The following is a 6,813-nucleotide window of genomic DNA, read 5'->3' on the forward strand; positions in this document are numbered from 1 at the left end:
AGAGTGCTGGAGTAACTCAGCGGGTCAGGCAGCATCTGTGGAGAACATGGATAGGTGACGTTTCACAGAGTGCTGGAGTAACTCAGCGGGTCAGGCAGCATCTGAGGAGAACATGGATAGGTGACGTTTCAGGTTGAGATCCTTCTTCAGACTGATTGTAGAGAGGGTGGGGGGGAAGAAAGCCGGAAGGGAGGTGGGGGCAGGACAAAGGGCACTATTTGCAAAAGTGATCAATCATAACTTATTTGTATGCTGCCTGGGTTGGTGGTGAAGGCAGATCTGATAGTGACATTGAAGAGACTAGGAATGGAATTGGCTAGGTATACAGAGAGACAAGGAATGGAAAGATATGAATTATGAGCAGGCAGATAACAAATTTGGCACCAAAATCTGAACAAAGATCCTGGCCCAAAGAAGTCACCTATCCACGTTCTCCACAGATGCTGCCTGACCCACTGAGTTACTCCAGCACTCTGTGAAACGTCACCTATCCACGTTCTCCACAGATGCTGCCTGACCCGCTGAGTTACTCCAGCACTCTGTGAAACGTCACCTATCCATGTTCTCCAGAAATGCTGCCTGACCCACTGAGTTACTCCAGCACTCTGTGAAACGTCACCTATCCATGTTCTCCACAGATGCTGCCTGACCCGCTGAGTTACTCCAGCACTCTGTGAAACGTCACCTATCCATGTTCTCCACAGATGCTGCCTGACCCGCTGAGTTACTCCAGCACTCTGTGAAACGTCACCTATCCATGTTTCTCCACAGATGCTGCCTGACCCGCTGAGTTACTCCAGCACTCTGTGAAACGTCACCTATCCATGTTCTCCACAGAATGCTGCCTGACCCGCTGAGTTACTCCAGCACTCTGTGAACGTCACCTATCCATGTTCTCCACAGATGCTGCCTGACCCGCTGAGTTACTCCAGCACTCTGTGAAACGTCACCTATCCATGTTCTCCACAGATGCTGCCTGACCCGCTGAGTTACTCCAGCACTCTGTGAAACGTCACCTATCCATGTTCTCCACAGATGCTGCCTGACCCACTGAGTTACTCCAGCACTCTGTGAAACGTCACCTATCCATGTTCTCCAGAAATGCTGCCTGACCCGCTGAGTTACTCCAGCACTCTGTGAAACGTCACCTATCCATGTTCTCCACAGATGCTGCCTGACCCACTGAGTTACTCCAGCACTCTGTGAAACGTCACCTATCCATGTTCTCCACAGATGCTGCCTGACCCACTGAGTTACTCCAGCACTCTGTGTCCTTTTTTGAGCTTGGTTTCCTTTTCCACAGATGCCACACAGATGCCACATTTCCAGCATTTTCTGCTTTTATTTAAGATTTCAAGGAACTGCAGTTATTCATTTTCTGCGGAGGGGGGTGGGGGGGGAATGCATACACCACAAAAAAATAAAGGTATATAAAATACTGTTTGTGCTGGACATCAGAAATGAAACCATAATATGCTGAACAAAGTCAGCAGGTCAGAGAACATCTGTGGAAAGAAAAACTAGCAACGACCTTTCCTCTTGTTTGATTGTAGAAGCATTGACAGGAAAAGCTGGAACTGTTTGTGTTATGTGCATTAAAAGCTTCATTTCTTTCCGTGGACTGCAGAGAATGCCACCCTGCTGAGAACGAGTAGTCAATTTCACTCCCATTACCTCCACCGCTCTTTCAATGGAGCTGCAATTTCACCACTCTTGGTTGTTGCATTCAATTTCCCACTCCCAATCAGCAGGATCTCCAGAGAAGTCAATACATAAGCCTAATCCTGTGTTACAATTCTACACAGCCTATGCTGTACCTGGAGAAGATGCTGCTGGACATCATATTGGGGTGAAATTGCATCACGCATCAAATTACATCAGCAACTACTACAGTGCATTCAGAAAGTATTCACACCCCTTCACTTTTCCCACATTTTGTTACGTTACAGCCTTATTCTAAAATGGATTCAATTATTTTCTTTTTTATCATCAATCTCCACATAATGCTCCCTAATAAAAAAGCGAAAACAGGTGTTTAGAATTTTTTGCAAAGTAATTAAAAAGAAATAATTGAAATATCACATTTACATAAGTATTCAGAGCCTTTGCTATGGCATTCAAAATTATAACCATATAACCATATAACAATTACAGCACGGAAACAGGCCATCTCGGCCCTTCTAGTCTGTGCCGAACACTTACTTTACACTTATGTGTAAATTGAGCTTAGGTTCATCCTGTTTCCATTGATTACCTTGAGATGTTTCTACAACTTGATTGGAGTCCACCAGTGGTAAATTAAATTGATTGGACATGATTTGGAAAGGCACACACTTGTCTATATAAGGTCCCACAGTTGACAGTGCATGTCAGAGCAGAAACCAAGCCATGAAGACGAAGGAATTGTCTGTAGACCTCCGGGACAGGATTGTGTTGAGACACAGATCTGGGGAAGGGTATAAAACAATTTCTTCAGCATTGCAGGTCTCGAAGAGCACAATGGCCCCCGTCATTCTTAAACGGAAGAACTTTGGAACCACCAGGACTCTTCATAGAGCTGGCCGCCCGGCCAAACTGAGCAATCGGGGGAGAAGGGCCTTGGTCAGGGAGGTGACCAAGAACCCGATGGTCACTGTGACAAAGCTGCAGAGTTCCTCTGTGGAGATGGGAGAACCTTCCAGAAGGACAACTATATCTGCAGCACTCCACCAATCAGGCCTTTATTGTAGAGTGGCCAGACAGAAGCCACTCCTCTGTAAAAGGTACATGACAGCCCGCTTGGAGTTTGCCAAAAGGCACCTAAACAAGATTCCCTGGTCTGATGAAACCAAGATTGAACTCTTTGGCCTGAATGCCAAGCGTCACATCTGGGGGAAACCTGGCACCGCTCATCACCTGGCCAATACCATACCTACAGTGAAGCATGGTGGTGGCAGCATCATGTTGTGGGGATGTTTTTCAGCGGCAGGAACTGGGAGACTAGTCAGGATCGAGGGAAAGATGAACGGAGCAAAGTACAGAGAGATCCTTGATGAAAACCTGCTCCAGAGCGTTCAGGACCTCAGACTGGGGCAGAGGTTCACCTTCCAACAGGACAACGACCCCAAGCACACAGCCAAGACAATGCAGGAGTGGCTTTGTGACAAGTCCTTGAGTGGCCCAGCCGGAGCCCGGACTTGAACTCGATCGAATATCTCTGGAGGGACCTGAAAATAGCTGTGCATCGACACTCCCCATCCAACCTGACAGAGCTTGAGAGGATCTGCAGAGAAGAATGGGAAAAATTACCCAAATACAGGTGTGCCAAGCTTGTAGTGTCATACCCAAGAAGACTTGAGGCTGTAATCACTGCCAAAGGTGCCTCATAGGATCTGAATACTTTTATAATTGTGATATTTCAGTTATTTATTTTTAATTACTTTGCAAAAATTTCTAAACACCTGTTTTTGCTTTTTTATTGTGGGGTATTGTGTGTAGATTGATGATAAAAAAAATGTTTTAATCCACTTTAGAATAAGGCTGTTACGTAACAAAATGTGGAAAAAGTGAAGGGGTGTGAATACTTTCTGAATGCACCATATACACTGTTCGCATGTCCCCAACAACTCTCACCAACTTCTACAGATGCACCATAGAAAGCATCTTACCAGGTTGCATCACAGCTTGTTTGTGAACAGCTCCATCCAAGACCATAAGAAATTGCAGAGAAGGTTACACAAAAAAGCTGGAGAAACTCAGCGGGTGCAGCAGCATCTATGGAGCGAAGGAAATAGGCAACGTTTCGGGCCGAAACCCTTCTTCAGACTGATCGGGGGCGGGGGTGGGTGGGGACAAGAAAGGGAAAAGGAGGAGTAGCCAGAAGGCTGGGGGATGGGAGGAGACAGCAGGGGGGCTGAGGAAGGGGAGGAGACAGCAAGGACTAACAAAATTGGGAGAATTCGATGTTCATGCCCCCGGGGTGCAGACTCCCCAAACGGAATATGAGGTGCTGTTCCTCCAATTTCCGGTGCTGCTCGCTGTGGCCATGGAGGAGACCCAGGACAGAGAGGTCGGAGGCGGAGTGGGAGGGGGAGTTGAAGTGCTGAGCCACCGGGAGGTCAGCTTGGTTATTGCGGACCGAGCGGAGGTGTTCGGCGAAACGATCGCCCAACCTCCGCTTGGTCTCACCGATATAGATCTGCTGACATCTAGAGCAGCGGACGCAATAGATGAGGTTTGAAGAGATGCAGGTAAACCTCTGTCGCACCTGGAACGATTGCTTGGGTCCTTGAACGGAGTCGAGGGGGGAGGTAAAGGGACAAGTGCAGAGAGTTGTGGATGCAGCCCAGACCATCACACAAACCAACCTCCCTTCCACTGTTCCAACTCTGTCCACACTTCGCAATGGCTCGGCAAGGCCAGCAGCATCATCAAGGACCAGTCTCACCCAGTCACACCTTTGTCCCTCACTCATCAATACAGAAGTGTGAGAATGCACACCTCCAGATTCAGGCAACTGAACCATCCTATCACCAACTGAAGAGCAGTCCTGAGCTATTAACTACCCTTGGACTATCTTTAATTGGACTTTACTGGAATTTATCTTGCATTAAACATTTTGCCCATTATCCCACAGCTGCACACGATGGTCGACTTGATAATCATGTATTGAATGGATAACACGCAACAACAGCTTTTCACTGTACCTCGGTACACGTGACAATAAACTAAACTCAACATCAGCATGTTTGATTGTTCTCACCACGTCAAGTACAAACTAAATGAAATTATTGTGTGTGTAATGTCTACTTCTGTCAGTTCGGATGGAAATTGGGGTGAAACGCTCTGTAACTCGAATACCTTGGAAGAGGGTCCATAGAATCATAGGTACAGTGGCTAGTTTTTATCTGCATTCTTCAGATTCAATTTTTAATTGTCATTGTCAGTGTACAGTACAGAGCAACGAAATGCATTTAGTATCTCCCTGGAAGAGCGACATAGCAAATGATTTGAATAAATAATAATAAGTGTCCGGGTAGGGGGTGATTGGCAGTCACCGAGGCACGTTGTTGAGTAGAGTGACAGCCGCCGGGAAGAAGCTGTTCCTCGACCTGCTGGTTCGGCAACGGAGAGACCTGTAGCGCCTCCCGGATGGTAGGAGGGTAAACAGTCCATGGTTGGGGTGGGAGCAGTCCTTGGCGATGCTGAGGGCCCTCCGCAGACAGCGCTTGCTTTGGACAGACTCAATGGAGGGGAGCGAGGAACCGGTGATGCGTTGGGCAATTTTCACCACCTTGCTGTATGAAAGGACACACTGCTGACATCAAGAGATCTGACTGGGCATCTTCACAACTGTTTGCTCAAACAATTTTCAAAGGCTGCAGATTATGCCTTGGCGAAAGGTGCCAGATGCTTGTCACCCCACTGTGCCATGGCACTTTCACCGTGCCCGAGTGCGGGTGCTGAGAAGACGGGGTCCTTGCATTCTGTGGAGGTTGGACAGGATCAACTTTGCATTGGCATCGATTGACAGCTCTGCAATGTCACGTCCTGTGTGCTTCCATCCAAGATTGTCCAGGCATATCTCACACTCACAAGTTACAGTTCACCAATGTCTGCCCATCAGCTGAGCATGGGCCAGGGTTTCCAGGGGCAAAGCCCAGCTTGGGGTGTTTTTGCCACCAAGTGTTGGAGTAATGCAACAGGTCAGGCAGCTTCTCCAGAGAACACAATAGGTGATGTTTCAGATTGGGACCCTTCTTCAGACTGATAGTCCAACACTTAGTCTAGAACACTAAGTCCAACACTGACAGTCTGAAGATAGATCTCAAGATGGATCTGAAAAGTTTGAAGATGGGTCTGAAGAGTTTGAAGAAGGGTCTGGAGACGGGTTTGATGAATCTGAAGAAGGGTCCCAAACCAAAACGTCTCCCGATATGCTGCCTGACCCGCTGAGTTACTCCAGCACGTTGTGTCTTTGTATTTGTTTACCTGTATTTGCAGCACATTGTCTCCACGTTAGGATAGATATTCTGCCCTCGGTTCCCCTCCACCCCCCGCCCCGGTGTTGTGTCTACTCAGTGTGAAGCGGATATTTTCACTGCCTCTCCTACACCGGCCTTGTTTCTCACATTAGCAATAACATCAACAAATGCTGGTGAAATTCCCAGCGGGAAACACAGCTGCTCGCCCTTGAGTGTGTTGTCGCTACTCACCCTTTCCTTAACAGCTACAAATTGCAGATATCGTATTTTAACAGTTGGGACTTGCGTTCTCTCTCTCAACCTATCCCCCCACATTCCCAATCATAATTTCAAACCTCCAAGTGTCTCGTCCTTATACCCAAAGGCCCGCTCGCCTCGGAACCATTGTGTAAGGGCCTTAGGGAGGGCGAAAGGACAATCCTTGGCATTCACATCCAGCGACATTAACTAACTACAGAGGACAAGGAGACTGGAATTGCCCAGCTGTGTTTATTGCTGGTAAACCACACTTTCTGCCTGTCGATAAGCACTAACAGTTCTACAGCCATAAAACGTTTCTCGCAGATGTTAGCCATCAACGAGTGGCCAATGCACAATAGGAGGGTTTGGATGGAGTATAATTATGGCACCGTGACAACCATCACATATCCTTGCAGAAATCAGCTGGGTTCAGGACTATTGGTGTGAGAATTGGGGCTGAAACCTTGCACAGTCAGATGTTGACTGGTCGCCTCAAACAGCTTTCTTCGTTGCGTGTGTCCAATTCTGACACTGGTGAATATTTTAAACTTTACAAAGGGCAAATCTGGAGAGAGATGTAATAGACGTCACGGCCACAGCGCTACATTTA

Source organism: Leucoraja erinacea, chromosome 9 (assembly GCF_028641065.1).
Source record: "Leucoraja erinacea ecotype New England chromosome 9, Leri_hhj_1, whole genome shotgun sequence".
Classification (NCBI taxonomy): Eukaryota; Metazoa; Chordata; class Chondrichthyes; order Rajiformes; family Rajidae; genus Leucoraja; species Leucoraja erinaceus.